General features: G+C 33.6%; 1 long non-coding RNA gene across 1 annotated transcript in view; it reads right to left on the bottom strand.

Annotated features, from left to right (window-relative positions):
• Positions 1–1100: 1100 nt before the first annotated feature.
• LOC135970814 (uncharacterized) overlaps positions 1101–25041 on the bottom strand; it is a 125472-nt gene continuing 101531 nt past the window's right edge. Inside the window, exons 2-4 of the long non-coding RNA XR_010586663.2 lie at positions 7758–7875; positions 5562–5632; positions 1101–2743 (exon numbers count right to left, since the gene is read on the bottom strand). This is a non-coding gene — a long non-coding RNA (uncharacterized lncRNA). The remainder of the gene's footprint in view (positions 2744–5561; positions 5633–7757; positions 7876–25041) is intronic.

The raw sequence follows: 25041 nt of genomic DNA on the forward strand, positions 1-25041 counted from the left end.
TTTGATACAAAGAAGCATTTATCTTCTGTTAATTCTTATAATGATAGTAAAATAGTATACTACAATTCTCCTTTCTCCTTTCATTATTAGATTGCATATGGAATTAATGTGTTTATTTCTTTTATTCTTATTTCCTACTGAGCATAGTTTAGTCCACTGACATTTCAAAATAATTATAACTACACCTGAAAAGCCCACTGACAGGAAAGAAAAAAGAGAACACTTGGTTCAAATGACATTTGAAACACAATATCGAAAACACATTAACAAAAAATGTCAGCGCTTCTACTGTTGAAACTTCTCTTTTTGTGTGTGTGTGTGTGTGTATGTGTTCTGTGTGGGTGTGTTCTGTGTGTGTGTTCTGTGTCTGTGTGTATTCTGTGTGTGTTCTGTGTGTGTTCTGTGTGTGAGGGGAGGGAGTTCTGTGTGTGTGTGTGTGTGTGTATGTGTTCTGTGTGGGTGTGTTCTGTGTGTGTGTTCTGTGTCTGTGTGTATTCTGTGTGTGTTCTGTGTGTGAGGGGAGGGTGTTCTGTGTGTGTGTGTGTGTGTGTTCTGTGTGTGGACTCGGGAGGCTGAAGGTGTGCTCTCTTGGCTAGGGTTAGAGTAACCCTCACCTTGAATTTCTGTTTTATTCTCACCTTCCTTTAAAAAGTTCTTTGCCACTACAGTAAGTTGTTCAGTTTTCTGAATTACTGTGTCTTCAATCCTCCCAATGACTGACAGACATAGTTATATAGAATACATGAAAGCACATATGTAGCCAGTAAAGCAAAATACAAATAGAGTTAAGATTAAGTCACAGGTGCCTTATTTTCAGCACTCAATTCTTGCACATGTAGATTCTTTCTTCCAAATCTGTCTGAAGGCTATTTAAATTATTTCTTAGTTGAAAAGACAATAATTTAAGACATCAAATTAGAATTTGCTTCAAAGTAATACATTATATTTTCCTATTTTGGATTTTTGGTCCCACAATACAAAAGGAAGAATGTATTTTGAAGTGTAATTATTGTATTTTTCTCTCTTTTTGGCTAGGGACTATGGATCATTAGGGTCTAGTATCCTCAAACAAGAAATAAAGCAGATAGAGATAGGATATGATACAGAGATGAAGATTTACTCAAGTATTAAACATTGTTGCACATGACATGTCAGTTAAAACACACATAAATTTTACTCTTCTTCTTCTGAGTTTAAAGACTCAAAAACATTTCCCTCAGGCACTGGGAATGAGCTCCTGGAGCCATGTCCTAACTTTAGCAATAGCAGGTTGCCAGCCCCAGTTCTCGATTTTGGAGTTTCATTCCTAGTATTCATTGTGTTGAGTGACAAATTTGCAGGCTCTATGGATGACTTCATAGTTGGAGCAATGTCTTTTTCGTGCTAACATTGCTTTGGTATTTGTATTTAGCAAACAGTGAGATGCTCTTAAAATATTGCCAATGATCTAAAGGAGTCCATCCTAGAATTAAGACGTGGGTTTAATATAAACACTTCTTATTACTACCTATTTATGTGCAATATTGGGGCAACTATTCCATTTCCCCATTTATAAAATTTTGCATTCATTTATACAAAATTAAATATACTTATTTATATAATTTATCCATGTATTTATCAATGTGACTGAAGAAAAAAAATCAGAATAGGAAGTGAACTGACGCTCATTACACTCTTCTAAATGTAGTCATATAAGTATTAGACCAGAGCTGCAAGCAGAGTAATAGTTTAACAAAAATATCTATTCTTACACTCAATCTTATGGAAAGCATTAGAATGATAATGTCAGTTTCTTATGACTTTAAGACAGATTAAGGGTCATAAATATTTGACAGTATTTTTTCATAACCTACTATAATATTTTCTAATTTTTTTGCCATGTTTACTCAAAATTTTTCTGAACTTCTTATGAAATTTGTTTCAGGATTGGGGGAAACGTTTTATAAATTGGTTTTAGAAAAACGCTTATGGAATTGACCACATTATAATACAAATTTTTGCTATACTTTCTTGCACAAACTATTCCTGTAGGGAAATGTTACTTCTTATCTCACTGACATCAAGTTTGGCCATGTGAATTTCTTTAGCCAGTTAAATGTGTATGGAAGTAATATGTGACACTTCTGAGCAAATATTTTCAGAGCCTCCTCTAGATGCTCCATCATTACTTTCTCTTTGCCATCAGAACCACTTTAGTAGAGGCTTCCCCCTTCCAATGGGGTATTGGAATGATGAGGATGTGGAGCAGAGCTGCAATGGGCATGAACATGAGTGACAAAGAAACCTTCCTTGTTTAAAAGCCATTGAGATCTTGGAATGATTTGTTACTATAGCATGCCTATTGTAACCTCATTGTTGCAAATAAGCTAATAAAACAAAGATTTAATTAGCTCTGAATTTCAAGTTTAATAATGTAAGATGTTATTAGAACTGTATCAGAATGGAGATGCTTTGTGGTATCACAATTTTAGAATAATCCTTTATACTCTTTTATTACTTCAGATTATTTCACTAAAATATCTTGACATATAAATTATACAAATATATTGAGATAGAAAGTAATAATTCTACTTTTATCTCCCAATAGATGAGAGCAAGTGAGAATTAATTTATTTGCATTTTTCAGTGGTACAATTAGCCATCTGTTGATTGGCTTATTAATACTCCCATTGAATCCATGAGTTTTTGTTAGGTTTCCTTTGGCAACAATTAAGAAACACCAGTGTGTAGATTCTCCTTCTTCCTGTAATACAAATTAAATTTATTGTCTATCATTAAAAAATGTATTATAGCAGAACATATTAAAATATTCAACAGACAGTAATTAGCTGTCTATGTTGCATATGCAGTAATAATGCTTGAGACTACTTCTAAATTTAGTAAGTAAACTCAGGCTAGAGCAACACAAACTGGTTGTCTGAAGATAACAATTAATTCAGACAAACCAAGTGACTGACGGTCCCTTGCAGACTTTTGAGTTTTCTCCTGTTTCTCATATTGCTCAGTTTTATAATCAGTAACAGAATCAAAATTACAGAATTTTCTTTTGGTGAGATATAAATTTCCCCAGTGACTCTCACTGAAAGGCAGAGCAATCAGCAATGCACCAGATAATCTGATAGCAAATATAAATGTGCTATATTTATATAAATATGTATATTTATAAATATATATTTATAAATATATATTATGTATAAATTATATATTATATATTATAAATATAAGTATATATTTATATATAAATATAAGTATATATTTATATATAAATATAAGTATATTATATATAAACATAAATCTATAATATATATTTATATAAATTTATATAAATATAAATAAATAGAATATAATTTGTTAGCTAATTTATTGTGTTATTTAAAAAATCAGAGACATTAAGTTAGCAAAACTAAAAGACTCAGAACAAAGTTTCCCCAAAAGAGTCACTTCATGATTAATCATTCTGTAACTAGGTTTTTTAAAAGTGTAGTTCTTGGGATAAAAGGCAATTTAATTCTTATGTCAGCTGATCTTTTGATTCTCCTACTTTAATGGCTAATTAATCACCTATTTTATTTCCAAGGCACAGATATAATTTGAGTCTGTTGAAATTTTACAGATTGGGAGCAAACTAGGTAGTTTAAAAATGCATACATATACATTTGGTATAATCTTTGCAGGGTTTGAATTCTAGTATCTTCAACTAACCTGGAATTCTTGTACAGAACTGTAATCTTTTCTGCCTCTAAACAATTGACAAAGGGTAAGAGTTTCCAAGGAGGAAGAAAAGAAAGTTGAAGAAAACCTGACATTTTGCACAACACTGATTGAGAATTGAAAACGAAAACATTTAGAACAGAACTAAAAACCCATTAACTGTACTGGGTCCTAGGGGATATCCATTCCTAGCCTGCTCAGCAGAAGTTTTTCCATTACAATTTTTTGTAGATGAGTACTTTTCTTCAATAGTAGAATAGGTCTTTGTTTTCCTGTGACTCACATTAAGCTATTCAAAGAAAACATTTACTCATTTTCCTTTATCATTACCCTACTTAGTTACAAAAGTCTGGATTTAAGATTTTCTTGTTGCTTGTTTATTTTTGACTTATATTAATTTTCCCTTATCAAGAAATCAATGTAAGTCCCCATGATTTCTTGATAGAATATATCTAAAGACATAGCATTTTGTTTTTAGGTGGGAAGTTTTGGTAAAATTGTTTTCTTTGCAAAACTACATCAAGTAAAAAGAGGTTCTGGAATTTTACATTTCATAGCAGTTTTCCTAAATAATCTAGAGTAAATGATTCCTAGCTTTTACTTTATTAATAAGAAATAGTCTCACTTTAAGAAGTACAAAAGATTTTAAAGCTAGACAAACACAGATTTTTTTGTAAAAACTCAAGTCAATATAAAAGCAATTCTTTCAAGAAATGAAATATTTTTCATACATTATTGTGAAAGAAAAAAACTTACACATTTAAACCAGGCATAATGTGCCTTCACTATATTTATACATCGCTGAAATATATTAAAATGTTGAAATATTTTATTTGAACAAATATAGCCCACATTTTAAAAATAACCAAATGAATCTATAAAATCATAGTTTAAAAAGTAACAACAAATGAAAATTAGATGTCAAGTTATTTTTTTTTTTTTAAAAGGCAACATCCAAAAGCCTGGCTCTTCCTAATGTTTTGCCCAGAAAAACATCATGTGCATTTTTATATGGTGCTCATATTTGGATATGTTAACACATGTTCTGCAAAATAAGACAAGCTCAAATTCATTACCTTCTTAGTACCTGCCAGCAAGGTTGCTACGAACAATTTTGAATAAAAAAGCAATAAGACAGGCAGTAATATTGTTTGCTGAAACTAATTGAAGAATAGGAAGTGATTGGATCAGATGTAATTAATCTAATTGACTGTTGTAGAAGTAAGTATAAGAGAAGACCCTTGGCACAAGTTGGTCAGTTGGTCAAAAAACGCCCCACTAAGATCAATTTGTAACACCTACAAAAGTATTAAACAATTCCTCTTTGTAATATTGTGTTAGTCTGTTCTCACAGTGCTATGAAAAAGTCCCCAAGATTGGGCAATTTATAAAGAAAAGAGGTTTAACTGACTCACACTTCTGCATGACTGGGAAGGCCTCAGGAAACTTACATTCATGGCAGAAGGGGAATCAAACATGACCTTCTCCAAATGGCAGCTGGAGAGAAAAGTGCTGAGCAAACGGGGGAAAGCCCCTAATAAAACAACCAGATCACATGAGAATTCATTCACTCTCAAGAGAACAGCATGAGGGCAACCACCCCCATGATTCAATTACCTCCCACCAGGTCCCTCTCATGGCATGTGAGGATTATGGAAACTATAATTCAAGATGAGATTCGGGTAGGGACACAGCCAAACCATATCAAATATTTTCCCTCATCAAATGTATATCTGGTTGTATAATAATCACTCAAATCCCCTGAGAGTTCAGCAGTTGGTGATAATATGGTTAGTAGTATCGGTGGGTTGGTCATGTTTGAAGTAATCCATGACTTAATTAGCACTTACCAATAAAGTGAACGATTTATATCCTTTTGCTTTCATCACTTCCTTTCTATATTACTTCAGTAAAGGGCATTCTGTGTAAAAACAGAGCAAGGAGATAAAGCTGAAAAAAACCTCCAAGAATCATATACTGTGGGTACTTCCTAGTATCTTGCTTATACATTAACAATCCTAAGTAAAACAACAAAAGTCATACTCCTAAACCATTCCCCAAGTAAATACGTTCACCTTCCCGGATTCTAATCTGATCATTCACTATTCAACAAATATTTATTCGGTGCCTCATTTATCCAGAAGACCAGAGTGAAGAAGACCTAGAGACTGTCCTTCACACATCTTCCACTGTGGAGACACAGCAAATCTCTGAGTTATGGAGGAGGTTTGTGTATGCCAGCAAATGAAAGAGAGCAATGTGTCTATCTACATTTCCTATTGCTGCTTTAACAGTTTACAATGAATTTAGGGGCTTAAAATGACACTACTTTATTATTTTACATTTCTGCAGGTCATAAGTCCAAAATCTGTTTTACTGAGCTAAAATCACGGTGTCAGTAGGCCTGCATTCCTTCTGAAGGCTCTAGGGGAGAATCTATCTCCCTGCCTTTTCCAGCTCCTAGAAACCACCTGTAATCCTGGGCTCAAGGCACCTGACTCCATCTCCAAAGTCAGCAGAGATCAAGCCTTCTCTCTGATCTCTGCTTCCATGTTTATATTTCTCTCTGACTCTAATACTCCTCCATCTCTCTTAGAATACTAAATGTTTTTATATTAGGTCCAACAGGATAATCCAGAATAATTTCCTATCTCAAGATCCTTAATCACATCTGCAAAGTCCCTTTCACATGTAAGGTAGTACACTCACAGGTCCCTGGGATTTGGATATGGACTTATTTGGGGACCATTATTCAAACTACTATAATGGCCAGTGATCTGTGATTGAAAAGTGAACAGTGGCAGAGCTTCATGAGTGAGGCAGACATCAGTTCTAACTTGTTCAGGCTCTTGCAGTAAGAGTTGGATTTTTGCCTGGCGCGGTGGCTCAAGCCTGTAATCCTAGCACTTTGGGAGGCCGAGACGGGCGGATCATGAGGTCAGGAGATCCAGACCATTCTGGCTAACCCGGTGAAACCCCGTCTCTGCTAAAAAATACAAAAAGCTAGCCGGGCGAGGTGGCGGGCGCCTCTAGTCCCAGCTACTGGGGAGGCTGTAGCGGGAGAATGGCGTGAACCCGGGAGGCGGAGCTTGCAGTGAGCTGAGATCCGGCCACTGCACTCCAGCCTGGGTGACAGAGCGAGATTCCGTCTCAAAAAAAAAAAAAAAAAAAAGAGTTGGATTTTTACTAATGCAATGAAGAATCCTGGAAATGTTTGTTTGTTTGTTCTGTTTAAATTTAAGAAAGAGATTTACGTGACCTAACTTTTGATATAATTTATTGTTTTATTAACATCAGATTAGAATGAAGCAAAGGGAAAAAAGGCTTATTTGTTTTCTAGATTTTAATATATTCATTTGGAATGAAAGTGTTTGGAAAGTGAAATAGGCAATGATTAAACTGGTGTTTGGGAGATAAAATATTTTACTAACTGTACTGTAAAAAGGAGCATTGACTTTTAGCCTCTATACTAGAAAAGTTACTGTGAAGTTTGGGAAATTAAGGTAGTAGTACACGTTAGATTTTTCATGAGTTTAGAGTTCATGATAAACTGAAAATTCATAGGATGCTGCAGACAGTTAATTGAAAAAAATAGTTCCAGCATTATATAGCTAATATTAATTACTCTAAGACACAATAGTCACAGCAGTGGTTCTCGGCCATAATTTGAATTGCCTCTTGAATTTGAATATGATTGTCTCAATTCTTTTACTTAGTTAAATTCTCATAAAATTTTGAAATGCCCATCTAACTCTTCTGCACTTGGTTTTATGATGAAATATAATCATCACAAAAGTTACAGGCTGACAATCCTAAACATCTAGGTCATACATTTTCTTCATGTGATTTATTTAGAACACATTTTGCCTAAAATTCTGGGATACAGTAAATCCCTGAGATGATTACCAATGTCCTAAATCCAACTACTGAGAAAGAGCACCACTAGGTAGTAGCAATATTTACTGAAAGATCCTGTGCTGCAAACTCAGTGTGATTCCTGCCATTTCAAAGAGCAATGCTCTCCGCAGCCGTAACGATTCTCTCACCTTGTAGCCCGCTGCCAGGTGATTTCTCACAGGAGAAGTTATGTTCACTTGTAGGGCAGGGGTTCACCTCTGATCTATGTTGACTAATTTGAACCATCTGAAGGCTGATTGTTGACCTCTGCTTAAAAGAAAATAAAAACTCAGTGGTTTCAAAACAATTTTACACAACTGAAACTGAGGAAACTGAAAAAAAAAAAAAAAAAGGCAAGGCATGTTCTACCATAAAACTGTGGATGGTATCATGAATGCCACACATCTGCCCTCTAAAAATTCTTACCAGACTCTTATGGCTTGCAGTGTCTAATTAAACTCGTTAAAGGGCACAGCAATGGAAATTCCTTCGCCTATCTTGATGTACCTGAAGCAGCATTAATGTAGCATATGACATAGTTAGATTGGGTATTCAGTCCGAGATGAATGTTCATCCACATTAAAAATCTATATTATGAAATAGCACACGCTTAAAAATAATGCTTAGATATAATGATGCTTCAAAACAATTATAATGTTGGAAGTGTGCTGTGCCTTTCTGGCCACAGTCAACTTTTGTTTGCATTCCAAGTTACCCTCACTGCATTGAATACTCAGACAGGAGAAAGGTTGGGCATGAGCAGAGGCATTTTCAAGTGTGTCAGGACAATTTTCCTTTGGTTGGCTTTTAAGAAAATCAAAGCAATTAATAAGGAGGCCCACTGGAACCGTTTTTTGACACTTTGAAAATTTCACAAATGTTAAGCCCCACAATGCAATTTCTTTTTTCTACCTGTCAAGAAAATTTAAGAATCTCTTACAGAAAGAGGGTGCTTAAGAATATGCAGCTTCTCTGGGTAATCAGTCTTTACCTAGTGATTAAATAGTCTGGCTCCAAACCACCCAGCTCATTGTTTTTTTACCCACAGTGTGAAAGAAAAATCATCTTTGTGCCAACCCCACATCATAAAAAACCCTAACAGTGTGTTGAGTGTGACTTAAAAGCCCATAATATATTTTTCATGAAGGTAAGGAAAATCCATTAAGGAGATTAATTTGTGTTAGGAGAACCTACCTGTCCACAGCCAAAAATATTTGTTCTGTTAACTGTGGTTTACTGATACACTATGGTAGTGCTGTAGCCTAGTAATGACATTGCTATCTATACCATTATATTTTCTGCATATTGATTGTTTGTGAATTATTAAATAGTTATTTCTTGATGGAAACTGTAGGTTGTAAAACTTTCTTTTTTCCTTTTGGTAATTATTATAGTTAATTGTTTTTAAAAGGCTAATTGAGGCCTAATAATTTATTCAGTAACATTTATGTTATGGAAACCTGCTCTTTCATACCCAGGTAATGTTCATTTGCTGCTGTTTAGAAAGAACTTTCTAGGAAAAAGAAATATACTATCTATCATACATTTTATAATTGATTACCAACATTGTGCATTTAGCCATTTGAAAACCTTGAAGAGAGGGACTTAAATGACTTAAGTTCTATAGTTAAACTTTTTGAAATGATAAGATAGATCTGTTATGTTATAAATAAATAACTTGAGTCACACAAGCTCATTATGGTGAGATGTGATCCAAGAAAGGAAGAAGATCGCACAGTTTTATTCTTACACCACCTCCCAATGATTCAAATCTTCAGTGATTCTCAGCTTTGCTCATGGCTATTACCTGAAGCACTTAAAAAATACAGATGCTTAGGTTTTGTCCTCTTAGTTTTTGATCTCACTGGTCTCGAATAGAGCCTGATGATTAAGAGTTTTCAAGGTTCTCCAGGTAATTCCAATATTCAACCAAAGTTGAGAACCATTACGCCAGAGAAAGAATAAAAGATTCTGTGGAATTTATTTTCTAGTAATGGACAGAGGGAATACAAAAAAGTAAAATGCAGTCGTTTCTTTTTTCAACTATTTCCATCAACCAGCCTGGTTTCATAATTTTCTTCTTAAGGCTCTTCTAACTATGGATTATTATGGATGAATATTGTTGTTAACCAGGAATAGAAAGCATATGAGACCTGAGACTCTTAATTTTGTGGCTGCTTTGTACTCCAGAACTCTGAAAAGGAATAAGGACTATTACAAAGTTTTGTCCAAGATGTTTACTGTACAATGACACACAACTGATAATGAAATCTAACCTAAACTCCCCTCTTCAGGTCATATTCTGATGTAGGGATTTTTCTTCCACAGGAAGGGTGACCTTTATCTAATTCATGCCACAGTGGCACAGAAGATAGTGATAGACCTGCATGAAAGGGAAGCCTCATGTTGTAGATTCAATTATTAGGTTAGCCACGAGAAGGTGCAGTTTCACCAACTTATATGCAGGCATACCTCAGAGATATTGTGGGCTCAGTTCCAGAGCACCACAATAAAGTAACAGAAAGTTTTTGACTCCCCAGTGCATATAAAAGTTATATGTACACTATATTGTAGCCTATTATGCAAAAGCATTATGTCTAAGAAAAATTAATTTGCATATCTTAGTTTAAAAGTACTTTATTGCTATAAAATACTAATAATCATCTGAGCCTTCAATGAATCATATTTTTACCAGTGAAGGATCTTGCCTCCACGTGGATGGCTGCTGACTAATCAGGGTGATGATTCCTAAAGTTGGCGTGGCGTGAAAAATTTAAAAAATAAGACAATGAAGTTTCTCACATCAATTGACTCTTCCTTTCATGGAAGATTTCTCTGTAGCATTTGATGCTGTTTGATAGATAGCATTTTATGCACAGTAGAAATTCTTTCAAAATTGGAATCAATCCTCTGAAACCCTGCTACTTTTTATCAACTAAATTGATATAATAATCTAAATCCTTTGTCAGCATTTCAGAAATGTTCACACTATCTTCAGCGGGAGTAGATTTTATTTCAATAAACCAACTTCTTTGCTCATCAATAAGATGAGCAAAGAAAAAATCCATTCAAGTTTTATAATGAAATTACAGCAATCCAGGATCATCAAGTTCCACTTCTAATTCTAGTTCTCTTGCTATTTCCACCACATCTGCAATTACTTCTTCCCCTGAAGTCTTGAACTCCTCAAAATAATCCATCAGGGTTGGAATAAACTTCTTCCAAACTCCTTTTAATGTTGGTATTTTGCCCTCCTCTCATGAATCATGTATGTTTTTCATAGAATCTAGAATGGTCAATCCTTTCCAGAAGGTTTTTAATTTACTTTGTCCACATTCATCAGAGGTATCACTATCTATAGGAGTTAGAGCTTTACAAAATGTGCTTCTTAAATAAAACAGCTTGAGTGTCAGAATTACTCATTGATCCATGAGCTGCAGAATGGAGGTTGTGTTACCAGGCATGGAAACAATGTTAGTCTTCTTTAACAACTTTTTCAGAGCTCTTGAGTGTCTAGGCACATTGCCTATAATAATGTTTTGAAAGGAATCTTCTTTTTTTTCTGGCAGTAGGTCTCAACAGTGGGCTTAAAATATTCAGTAAACCACACTATAAACTATTGTGCTTTCATGCAGTCTTTGTTGTTCCATTTATAGAGCACAGGCACAGTAAATTTGGCCTTCTTCTAGGATTTTTGAAATAATAAATGAGTGTTGGCTTCAACTTCATGTCACCAGCTGTGTTAGTCCCTAACAAGAGAGTCAGCCTGTCCTTTGAAGCACTGAACTCAGGCATTGATTTCTCCTTTCTAGCTATGGAAGTCCTAGATGGCTTCCTCTTCCAAGTCTGTTTTTTCTGTGTTAAAAATCTGCTGTTTAATGTAGCCACATTTAACAATTACCTTATCTAGATGTTCTAAATAATTTGTAGATGCTACAGCTTCTGTAACAGCACTTTCTTCTTCACCTCGCACTTTTATGTCATTAAGATGGCTTTTTCTTAAACCTCATCAACGAAGCTCTACTAGCTTCAAACTTTTATTTTGACATTTCTTACCTCTCTCAATCTTCACAGAATTGAAGAAAGTTAGGACTTTGCTCTGGGTTAGGCTTTGGTTTAAGAGAATGTTATGCCCAATTTGGTCTTTTATCCAAATCACTAAAACTTTCTCCATCTGCAATAAGGCTGTGTTGCTTTCTTATCACTTGCGTATTCACTGGAGTAGCACTTTTACTTTTCTTTGGGAATGCTACCTTTGTATTCAGAACTTGGCTAACTGGCACAAGAGGTCTAGTTTTCATCCTCTCATGGCTTTTGACATGCCTTCCTCACTAAACTTAATCTTTTCTAGCTTTTTATTTAAAGAGAGATATGCAGCTCTTCCTTTCATTTGAACACTTAGAGGTCATTGCAGAATTATTAATTGGCCTAATTTCAATAGTGTTATGTCTCAGGGAATAGAGAGGCCAGAGAATAGAGAGAGAGAGATGTGGAATGGTCAGTCCAGGGTAGTCAGAACACACACAACATTCATCAATTAAGTTTGCCATCTTATTTGGGTGTGGTTCATGGTGACAGTTACCATATTAACACATTAATTAAAGGAGTTACTATATTAACACCAAAGACCACTGATAACAGATCACCATGACAGATGCAATACTATTTGAGATATTATGAGTGTATTAGTTCTTTTTCAATCTGCTATGAAGAACTACCTGAGACTGGGTAATTTATGAAGAAAAGAGGTTTAATTGACTCACAGTTCTGCAGGCTTAAGAGGAAGCATGACTGGGAGGCCTCAGGAAACTTAAAATCATGGGAGAAGGCAACGAGGAAGCAAGTACTTCTTACCACAGCAACAAGAGAGAGAGAGTTAGCGAGGGGGGAAGTGCCACACTTTTAAACCATCAGATCCCTTGAGAACTCACTATCACGAGAACAGTCTGGGGAAAATCTGCCCCCATGATCCAATCACCTCTCACTAGGTCCCTCTCCTGACATGTGGGGATTACAATTAGACATGAGATTTAGTTGGGGACACAGGGCTGAACCATATCAGTGAGAATTACCAAAGTGTGACACAGGGACACAAAATGAGCACATGCTTTTGGAAAAATAGTGCTGACAGACTTACTAGACACAGGGTTGCCACAAATTTTCAATTTGTAAAAAGTGTGATATCTGCAAAGCATAATAAAGCCAAGGCCAATAAAATGAGACTTGCTGTAGTTTGGACTCCGAAGGAAAGATGGAACCCAAGCAAATAGCAGATGCAGCAAATTTAGCATAGCCTTGGGCTTCTACATATAGACAACACACCTATTCTGCAGCCATTCTTGACTGAACTCTGGAGGCCAGAAGTAGGAATGCAGCAACAGCAAGAAAAAAAAGAAGAAGAAGAAGAAGTTTAAGAAGGTACCCAGTGTCTTCTGACACAGCACACGCTGAGATGTGATCTTACTAAATGGAGTATCTTTATAATAATTATCATTTTATATAAGAGGAATAAAGTCCATGTTTAAGAGACAGGTGTTTGAAGTGGCTACTTTTTCATTAGGTAAACTCGTAAAGAAGAAATGTGATCCTATAGAATCTTAATGGAAAGATTACATTAGATATGTAGAATGCTTTAAGATTTATGGAAACACACACGCACACAGGCACCCTACAAAAACACACAATGTGTACTCAAACTCATACAAGTGTGTGTTTATTTTATTAGCATTTCTGGATGTTCCAAACAGCTCATGTCTGGAATGTGGAAAAGTGAAGGGCATAATACAACAAAATTATTAAGAACATGGGATTTGCTGTCAGATTAAATAAAATTTCAATGTGTGTAACTTTGAGAAACTTACATAATTTTTTGCATTCTAGTATTCCTATTAAGTAAGCAGGATGAGAATTTCAAGGGTGCCTACAGTATATGGTAGTTGTAAGGGCTAAATGAGATAATCCATATGAGGAGCTGAGCTCAGAGTTTGGCACATAGTAAGTGCTTAATAAGAATTGGTTATTACACTTTTTATTAATCAGTCCTCAATCTAAGTTTTAAAAAGAATAATAACCTCTTAACATTAATTCATTGCCAACATATTACAAAATACTCCAGAAGCGTCTGCATTACAAAGTAGCCTTCCCCACCAAGGGGAGTGCTTCCTTTTCAATGTTTTGCAGTTAAATAAAATCATAAGATTTGAGAGAGATGTTTTTTAAAAATATTGGCAGGGGGCCTGGAATTTTTTTGAAAAAGAATAATTCTTATCATCCTTTCAATCATCTGAGCCTCTCCAATCACTGCCAAAACACTTATTTGTTACCATAGTGACCCATAGTGATTATTCATATATTAAATAACAAAAGTTGTTCAACAAGAATAGAACTGAGGACAAGGCACTCCTGTTTAAATTCCTGACTTAGATTTAGTTTTGCCAGAATATAGGCCTGAAGATTTGAACATATGGAGTCTTCTGCAAGTTTAATCAGAAAGCAAATTTTGGTCCTTGAAATACATTATAACCAGTATATTGCATAAGTGGGACTCATTGGGTATAATTAGAAATTATATTTTCTTCTTTAATGATTGTCCCAGCATGGCCATTGTCTATTAGAATAGTTCTTGTTTACGTTGGGGCATGCAATCAAGAAATTTTCCTGGATGCTCTCAGATAATAAAATACTCTTTGGTGATGTCAATCCCCCAAACAGTCTCAATTCGTAATGTTCTTTTATTATGTCAATGTGTTTAGTACTATAAAGTAGTAAACATTCTATACGCCTTTTAAAGGAAAATCTCCTGGTCTCTACTGGCTTTCTGTGTGTATTTGTGGTGGATGAGTTTCCAGTATGCACAGTAAACCCACTCTAAAGAATTCCTCCAAATTCCAACATTCCTGCCTCCTCAATTTTATTATCTAAACAGGTGAAAGGGGTAAGAGTCAAGACCAGAAAGGAGTTAACCCCCACCCTTGGCACACACTGCATAAGTGTTTTATTGAACTTTATTTTAAAATTAAGGAGAAGCTGGAGTTTAATGTTTTGGAAACTTAGTTGAAATGCTTTACTTTTTAATATTCTGTTGTATAGACTTATAAACTGTGCAGTATATCTTCTTATAATAGATAAAACAAGAGCCAGATATTTTAAGGCAGTTTTTTTTTCTAGTTCTCCTGTTTAGTTTGGCTATACTAACTTTTGTTTGCATGTTTTCTAATTAGTAAATTATCATTTAATTCCATGCAGCCATTCTTTACTCTAAGACAGTAATATGAGATGTTGCCAGAAAAAAAATTAATGCAGCTTCTCTGAATTACTGAGTGCTGTAGATATTGTATTTCTTCTACTTTCCCTTCCTTCCTCTTTTTCTTTCTCTCCTTCAACAAAATAATAACAACTATTAACTTAAAACTTTCTCTTTCTCAGGCAAAGTGTTGAAGTGTATATATTAACCCTTGAAATTTGACTTCAGCATAACATTCAGCAACACTAAATATCCCACTATAATGTATGTCCAGAGAGTGAAGTCCAGGAAGCAAACATTGTAAGTTTCTGCCAATGCTTCAGAAAATTAATTCCTCTAAGCACAATTATTTATCAGTTTCTATTTTCTGATAAAACTCTGAACTACTTTTGCAAAGTTGCCATGGGTAATTCTTATTATTTTGAGAAGAGTGTAAAGGCCTTTCGTTCATGTAAGAATCTGGGAAATTTTTTGTCCAGTGGAAAATATTCCATTCTTTCTTTACAAACTGCAACAGCAACACCTCCCACCTGTCAGTGTTATATATTCACCAACAAGAGAGTTTAATCGTTTTCCCAAGCTTGTATGGTGGGCTCAGGCCCCTCCTCATGCAGCGCACAATGTGGAGGAAAGTACATATGCATGAGGAAGAGACTCATTAACTCTATGGCAAGTCTGTGGTTCAAAGTACCTATTTTGTGGAGGATCAAAAAGGTTATGTAACTCTCATTTTAATCAACATTTCCACAATCAGACTTATTTCCTTTTAAAAAGGACAGGGGGAATAAAAGCAGAGATAATTCCTGCTAATAGTGTCAAATACACTTACAGGCAGACATTTGAGAATAAAAAATTTTACGTGCAGATTTTCAAGGCCTTAAAACTTTTCAAATAAATGTATGCACCATTAGCATTCATTCAGCTATACAGGCTTTGATCTTCCTTTAAAAGAAGTGAGGGGGAAAAAGAAGGGAGTAAAATAAAGAAGTGAGAAGTGAAGCTGTCAGCAATTTGAATGCTGCCAATTATTACACTGCTTATAAAGAGCTAATTAAACTCAACTGCTTCCAAGAAGAATCATTTTTACTCTTTTTTGTGATCTCATTTTATTTGCACTGTAAAGAAACTTGATTATTGATAAGACCCATGTTGCAAGCTGAAATGTTAATGTCTTTCTACAATAATGGTACCATTCCTTTAGTATACTCCAGTTCAGGCTATCTGGTATTTCTGGGTTAAGAATTCGAGTCTAATGACATAAGCCTTAAGTTCAGTTTCAATAGTTTGCAAATAAAATGTAGAATTACTGAATTTATATCTGCATCTCCAGTTCTCTCTTGGTTTTCTTAGCAGGACATAAATATAACCTATTCATTAATATTTCCATCAAATGAATAATTTTCCAGCAATACACTCAAGACCTGTGAGTCATTCTAAATAAATCTTTCCTCTACTTTTATCTCCCCACTTTAATCGTCAAGCCATGTTTATAACTATGTACTATCTCTGAAATGGTTTCCTTTCTTCCTGTTTCTACTGGCTCTCTCTTTGTTCAGGCCCTCATTTCTTCTTGGAAATTACTGAAATTTACCCTCAATTGCTGGTTTTTATTTCCACATTGAAGAATCTCCTCAACAATTCTGTTATTACTAGAAGTGAAACAATCTTGCTTTTAAAACATTTAATAATTATAAGAAATAAAGTGCAGAAAAATTTGCAGATCGAAATTGTGCAGATTTTGTACAGATGAATTTTTTCAAAAAGTAAACATCTGCAGAATTGCGACTACCCAGGTCAAGAAATCAACACTGACAGATCACAGAATTTCCCTTCATGCCAACACAGATAGAACACAAAATTTCCCTTCATGCCGCCAATTGCATAAACCCAGTGCCTATCCAAATATCTTGTTCACTTTCTATGAGATCATCTTTTTCTTATTCATAAGAAATTATGATAAGCTATTTGTTTGTCGTATATGTGACAAATGCCTTATCCCTCACCTTAGCTGGTCTTTTTATCCTCTTTATACTCTTTTAACGAACAGAAATGTAAAATTTTGAGTGCAATTTATCAGTCGGTTCCTTTATGTTAGGTTGGTGCAAAAGTAATTGCAGTTTTTGCCATTAAAAGTAATTGCAAAAATTGCATAGAAACTGTTTTGAACATTCTCCCCTACTCTAATAGTATGAAGACATTCTTGTATAGCATATTCCAGAAACTATATTATTATTTATATTACAATTAGATACATAATTTGCCCCAAATTGATTTTTATGGTCAAGTTTCTTCTGCATAAATTTCCAATTGTCCCAGCATCACTTATTGAAAAGTGATGTTTTCCCCACTGCTGTTCAGTGCCAAATTCATTATGCATCCTGTCTTTATATTTCTGAATCTGTGCCTGGGCAGTCTATTTCTATCTATATTGTTGGATTCATATTCATATATATATATATATATATACATATATATATATATATATATATTTTAAGTTCTAGGGTACATGTATAAACGTGCAGGTTTGATACATAGGTATACATGTGCCATGTTGGTTTGCTGCACTCATCAACTCTGTCTTCCACCATAGTTGAACTAATTTACACTCCCACCAACAGTGTAAAAGCATTCCTATCTCTCCACATCCTCTCCAGCATCTGTTGTTTCCTGACTTTTTAATGATTGCCACTCTAACTGGTGTGAGATGCTATCTCATTGTGGTTTTGATTTGCATTTCTCTGATGACCAGTGATGATGAGCATTTTTTCATATTTCTATTGGCTGCATAAATGTCTTCTTTTGAGAAGTGTCTGTTCATATCCTTTGCCCACTTTTTGATGGGCTTGTATTTTTTTTTCTTGTAAATTTGTTTGAGTTCTTGGTAGACTCTGGATATTAGCCGTTTGTCAGATGGATAGATTGCAAAAATTTTCTCCCATTCTGTAGGTTGCCTGTTCCCTCTGATGGTAGTTGCTTTTGCTGTGCAGAAGCTCTTTGTTTAATTAGATCCCATTTGTCTATTTTGGCTTGTGTTGTCATTGCTTTTGGTGTTTTAGTCATGAAGTCCTTGCCCATGCCTATGTCCTGAATGGTATTGCCTAGGTTTTCTTCTAGGATTTTTATGGTTTTAGGTCTAACATTTAAGTCTTTAATCCATCTTGAATTAATTTTTGTATAAGGTGTAAGGAAGGGATCCAGTTTCAGCTTTCTACATATGGCTAGCCAGTTCTCCCAGCACCATTTAGTAAATAGGGAATCCTTTCTTATATCATAGCAAATGACTTAATGCTTAATGTAACTTCATAATAGGTTTTAAAATTAATTAGAATAACGCTTTCCAATTTGTTTTTGTTTTTCAATATTTTCTTGGTTATCCTAAGTGCTTTGCTATACACTAACTTTAGATCAACTACCAAGTTTTGACTGGGATTGCATTGGTTATATAACCATTGGGGAGAGAATAGCCTTTGCACTGTTTAGTCTTTTAAAACGTGAAGATGTTTAAAATCCACTCACTTAGGTTTTAAACATTTCTACTAATAACTTTTTATTCCTTTGCACAGAGGTCATAAACGTCTTCCACATGTTTCATAATATCAAGTTATACTTATTTGAAATATTTTAGAACTATTGTTGCTATATATATAGATCAATAGCCATTTAATTATTCAAATGTTTATATTTATAAATAAAGCAGACACTTTATATTAAACTCTGACCACATTTTACAAACAATATATTAATTCCAGTAATGTATTTGTAAACTTTTGAATTTGAATTTTTAAGGTACATGCTTGTAAAATCTTCCAATAATGATACATTTACTTAGGTATTTCAATTATTTAACTTTTATTTCTTTTTCTTGCTATGCTGTGCTGGCAATAACATCTGTTATATCTGTAAAAAGCAGGGAGGTATAGTAGTAGACATTCATTTTTTTTTTCCTGCTCTCAAAGGAAAAGTTTTCATCATTAAATACTATGCTCATAGAATGCTATGGACACACTTTATCATAAGGAAGTTCCTGTGTAATATTTGTCTGTAATATGTTTTTTCTTTAGCATGAGCATTTGTTGAATTTATCAAATCCTTTTTCTGTATCTTCTATTGATTGTGTGATTTTTTGTGATGTTAATGCAGTACATTTCATCAATTGACATTTTAAATATTAAAATAAACTTGTAATTCTAGAACAAACACGAAATAGTAAAAACAAACAAACAAAAGTACTGGTATGGACAGAAGGTAGAAGGTGGGGTCCCCGGTGCGGGTTCCACCCTCAAGCTTGGAGCTATGGCTCTAAATGACAACAGGCATTCCTGTTTTTCTGCCCAAATGTTTCCTTTTCCAAGACCACTCTGGCCTGCCCTACTCACTATGCTGTGTGCATAAGAACCCCAAACCCCAGGCTCCAAGAGCAGAATCGCGGCAGAGTGGTGTAGCAGAGAAGGAGAGAAGAAAAGGATCTGAAAGTCGAAGAAGCAGCTGGACCGTGGGAGAGGAGTTCGGCCATTTCCAAACTCCAGGGGAAGATTATCTTCCCACTCCATCAGCTTTCCAGCATCCCATCCCACTGAGAACCACTTCCACACTCAATAAAATCTCCGCATTCACCATCCTTCAAGTCCCTGTGACCTGATTGTTCCTGGATGTCAGACAAGAACCCAGGTACCAAGAGGGCAGGGTGTATGTCACCCTGACTCTCCACCGAGCTGGTTAACACTTAAGCTATCTGCGGACGCAACTGCATTGTTTGTAACACAGGCCCTCTGGAGCTCCAGAGGTTGCGGACAACCGCTAGACACTGCCGCTGGCTGCTACAGGGTTCATTCCCGCCGGAGCCTAAAGGCACTAGCTCTCTGGGCTCCTTCACCCGCCCACTCATGGGGGTGCGCCTGCTGCAACAAGAGGTTCGAGCTGATCAAAATGAAACACCCCCTCCCCTCACGAGTGAGTCAGGGAACTCTCCTGTCTCAGTATCATTTTTTAATGTGTATTGTATTTGATTCATTATATATTGTTAAATGTTTGCATCTAATTAATGAACAGGTTGATGTGTAAACATTATTTTTTATAATATCTTTCAGGTTTTGGGGTCAAGGGCTAACTTTATAAAGTGACTTGAGAGCGTTCTCTCTTTTTTTATTTACCGCTGGAATCGGTGGGAAAATCCATTATTTCTTTTTAACTATTTCAGGTGCAATTGCTGGTCAAATAACCTAAGCATAGGGTTTTCTTTGTGAAAATATATTAATAATGCTTTTATGTCAATGGAACTGTTCATATTTTCATTTTTAATTTGTCAATATTCGTTGTCAGCATGGATTTTGATTTTAGAATCATTCAGTTTCATCTAAATTTGGAAATTAACCTGCATAAGATTAACCATACTATTATCATATTATTATTTATTATATATAATATATACATCCGTGATATAATAATATAATAATATAATATTTGCTATTATATTATATTATTATTTTATTATCTGGTTGATTTTTAGTATTCTCTCCTATTTATTACTGATATTGCTTAATTATGCCTTTTTCTTTTATTCTTCTAATAATTTTACCAATATTTTATTGTCTTTAAAATCTTTTCATCAAATCTTTTTTGCCTGTGTTGATACTTTTATCCCATGATTGTTTTCTGTTTCACCATGTTCTGTTCTTGTTTTTATTATCTTTTTTCTTTTACTCTTATTTTGGATTGGCATTGCTGTTTATTTGCTTTGTTCTAAATTTCTAATTGAATTTTAGTGTTTCTTCATTACCAATACACATGACTAAGGCCATAATTGCCTTTAAGTATGTCAAAAAATGCTGATATGTAACATTTAAGCACTAATAATCATTTGTTTATGAATAGTTTCTAATATTGATTGTGATTTCTTCTCTGATCTCTGAGTTATTTAGAAATATATTGTGTCATTTAAGAACATATGATTTTCTGTAGTTATATTTGTATATTCATCTTGTTTCATTATATTATGGTCAGATTAAATATTCTATATTATTTTAATTTTTTGAAGTTTATTGAAACAAACTTCAGGCATAAGACATGGTTATTATTTTATGTTCTGTGTGCTTGAAAATAACGTACTTTTGCAATTTGGCAAATTAGAGTTCTTTCTATATCCATTAATTTAAATTTGCAATCATGTTGTTCAAATATACTGTGTTCTTAATACATTTTTCAACTTGTTCAATTGATCACTGATAGAAGGAGCTCAAAATTGGCTAATGTGAAATTATCTCTTTTTCCTTTTACGTCTTTCAGAGTTTGTTTTATATGTTTTGAAGTCATGGATTTAGGTGCATAGAAATTCAGAATTTTTATATCTCCCTGTTGACTTTTTTTTTAATATGAAGTATTTTTTTATTTCTAGAATAAATTGTATAAAATAGACTGACAGTCTATTTGATCTCATATTAATATATCTAAACCAGATTGTTTTCCTTTTAATCTTTTCATGCTGTGTATTTTTCTATTATTTAATTTTAAGCCTTTCTCTGTATTTTTATGTATGGCATAAAAAGCATTTACCATAGTTGGATTTTGCTTTTTATTTAGTCCAATTATCTTCTCACGATAATGACGGCATTTCTTCTATTTGTATGTAATAACTGATGTAAACTGAGATTATGTTGTTCAGCTTATTAAATGCAAGTTGTTCGTCATGCTCTTTAGAATAAGGATCAAATTTCTTATCATAAGACAAACCTTTCTTTATTAACTGATGCCTTTTTATCTCTCTGGTCTTATTTCCTCCTCTTTTTTTAATCCACTAATGCATGTATCTACATTTCTTATGCTTTATATCACATGACTCCAAATTCCAGTTGTGTATTGAAGTTGAATACCTGCATATATATATTTCTGTGCCCTAATTCTATGGCAATAATATACACATACATGAGTCCACATTAGTTCCATACTATCCCAAGATCAATAATTGGTTGAAAGCATATTACAACCTAAAAAGTCAATATAAATTAGAATTGCATACATTTATAGCAATATGGATAGCTATAAATAATAATTGAATACATATACCAAATTGAATAAATACCCTAAGATTATGCAACTGTAGAAGATGGATGTGCAGGTCAGATAACGTCTAAGAATAGATGATTTGTTCAGAAAAGAAATTCAAAATAAATTTAGTAGCTGAAACTAAGACTAGTTTGAGGAGTAGTTTTAATATGAAACTAACATCTATGGACTTGACCTTCTAGATAACAGAGAGTTGTTAGGAATTTTTAAGGATTTAATCTCTTAGGATTATGTAATTTGTATTGGAAGAAGAGGGCACTTCAGGAAAGTAGAGCCTATTAGAATTTTAGCAATTGCACAAGTGTCTGGTGACATGGCTGTGAACTAGTGATTATGACAATGTTTAAAAAGTAAACATTTTTGAGAGTGATTACAAAAGAATTGACAAAAACATCAAGGATGATTAGATCATATGCAAAAACAAAGAGCAGAGATGCTTAATATTTTGAACACAGAGTTACTGAAATCTTGAGATATTTTTAATTATAGGGAATTAGAATTAGAAAGGTCAGTGTCTTTTTAATTAAGGATATATAATCATAAGCCTAACAATAACAGAAACTCATAGATTTTGCAGAAAATTTTGTTAAATTTCAATGTCAATTTAAAAAGTAAAAAATAAAATGATTAATGCTATCTAGAATAGACAGATGAATCAAAGCCATTAATTTAATTTTAAGAAACTAAATTGTTAAATTCACAAACAATTCAGAAATGGCTTCTCTTGACATAAAGAAGTTATCATCCTTTTGAATAATATAAATATTCATGTCTTTCAATATTATATGCATGTAAACATTTTATAATGTCCAAAATATTTTGAAATTTTAATTGTTATTTATTACTGGTAGCAAGTAATTAAATGTAAAATAAACATTTGTTTGGCACACTGGTGATTCTTTATTACAAGTGAGAAAGTTTAACAAGAGCTTATTCTTGTAAGTTTCTTCACTTTAATTTTTTAGTTTAATCAAATAGAGATGACTTGTACAAGACTAAAATGTTTATCTTTTAATCTTTGATGTTTGTTAAAAATTAAACTAACTACTTATCAGTTTGATATTCTTCTTTCACAGTATGCATTTGAATAATAAACTGTTATAACATAATAGGGACAGATGGATGTTTACACCTAAACTGAATGATACATAATTTCATGGTCATCTTTTTCCCTTTTCAAAAGTCTATTTTGGCATTTTTCCCACTTCCATCTACCTCATTAGTACTCCAAGCATTGTCCAACATGACAGTTATTTGATTTAACCAATTCAAAGGCATCCTACTGAGTAAGTAATCAAGGCCTTGCTGATTCAAGATTATACTGTGGAAAATAAGCTATTTCAAACTATATTATCTCTCAGTATATAATTAAGGACACTTGCATTTTAAAATTTGATAAAATCTGACAATTTTTTTAACTGAAATGTCCAAGTAGGTAAAGATTTATACACTTATGATTTAAATCCTAACCCCTAACAATTTTCTTAGGAAACAAATGAACATTCTCTGTATGCAATGACTCTGTTTTATGCAACTTGAATTTTGTTTCAGGAAAAGACATCCTAGATAATTTATCAAACTGATACCCTGAAATGGCATCAATATTTAATAACTATTAATAATTAAATTAGGTTTTGTTTATTTTTGTTTGTTTGTTTTGCTTGAGACACTGGACCTGGAGCCACAGTTCTACACATTTTTAGGAAGAATATGTAAAAGTTGAGATATTTTCAAAGCAGAGACTATATGCATATTATCCTTTTTTTCAAAACCAAAGAAGATGTTAGAAATGATCTACATATAAAGTGCTATCTTCCTGTTCAAGCAACATTTTAAAAAATATAGAATGTCATAAAAATACCCTTTACTTTTCTATGTCTTGGCACCCACTACATGATATGTAATTTCATCTTTGAATTTATTACATGTATTATCCAGTTTCCTCTAAGATTTCATTCAAGTCATTGTCCATAGGCTTCATTATCTTGATCAGAAGAAAGGAGATTTGAGACTATTACTCAAGGAGCAACAAGTCTCCTTTTATAGTCTGGTACAGTTTGGAAACCGCTCTTCCAATCAGAAGAATCACTACAGTAAACCTATTTCTGCACTCTAATAGACTCAGAAATATACAGAGAAAGACAAAGAGGTGGTAGCAACAAGAATTATTAGGAATAGTATTTCTAGATAATAATAAAAGCATGCTTGGCATTTTTAGTGCAAAGTTGCAATGTAATGCAATTTGTATTGAAATTGTAACACGAAAAATAACTTTTTCTGACCTATATGAACCAAGGCTATTGTAATTAAAAGTTTTAACAGAATATGACCAAGAAAATGAGAGAATTAGGAACAAATGTGGACAGAGAAAATAATTTTACCCATAGATGTCTTAGGAATGTATCAATTCTTTTAGAGCTGAGATATAGTAATTGTATTTATATATTTATAGAAAATTAAATTTAATTATTATTCCAGAAAGTACATTTTGTCACTTATATTATCTGCTCTTTTTATAAAGTCATAAAGAATCCTACAGATGCAAAAATCCTCAGCAGAATAAATGCAACCCAAACCCAGTAACACATGAAAAAGATCATTTTACATGACCAAATTAATTTCATCCCAGTGAGTTAAGGCTGTCTCAACATATGCAAATCAAAAATCATGGTGTTATATTGGCAGATTCAAGGATGAAAACCATATGACCATTTCAGTAGATGCAGAAAAAGCACTCAATACAATTTAACATCCCTTTTTGATGAAAACTCTCAATAAACTGGGTTTAAAAAGAGCATACCTCAATCAACAAACACCACATATGACAAACCCACAGCTAATATCATACTGATGAGGAAAAATTGAAAGTCTGTTCCCTAAGGTCTGAAATAAGACAAGGATGCTCATTTTTACCTCTTTTTACTTTCATTTATAGTACTAGAAAACCTAGAGAAAGCAATTAGGCAAGAGACAGAAATAAAAGACATACAAATTGAAAAGAAAGAAGTCAAATTGTACTTGTTTGCAAATGACATGGTCTTATATTTAGAAAATCTCCTCCCAGAAACTTTTAGAACTGATCAATAAATTCAAGAACATTTCAGGATACAAAATCAACACACAAAAATTGG

Source organism: Macaca fascicularis, chromosome 5 (assembly GCF_037993035.2).
Source record: "Macaca fascicularis isolate 582-1 chromosome 5, T2T-MFA8v1.1".
Classification (NCBI taxonomy): domain Eukaryota; kingdom Metazoa; phylum Chordata; class Mammalia; order Primates; family Cercopithecidae; genus Macaca; species Macaca fascicularis.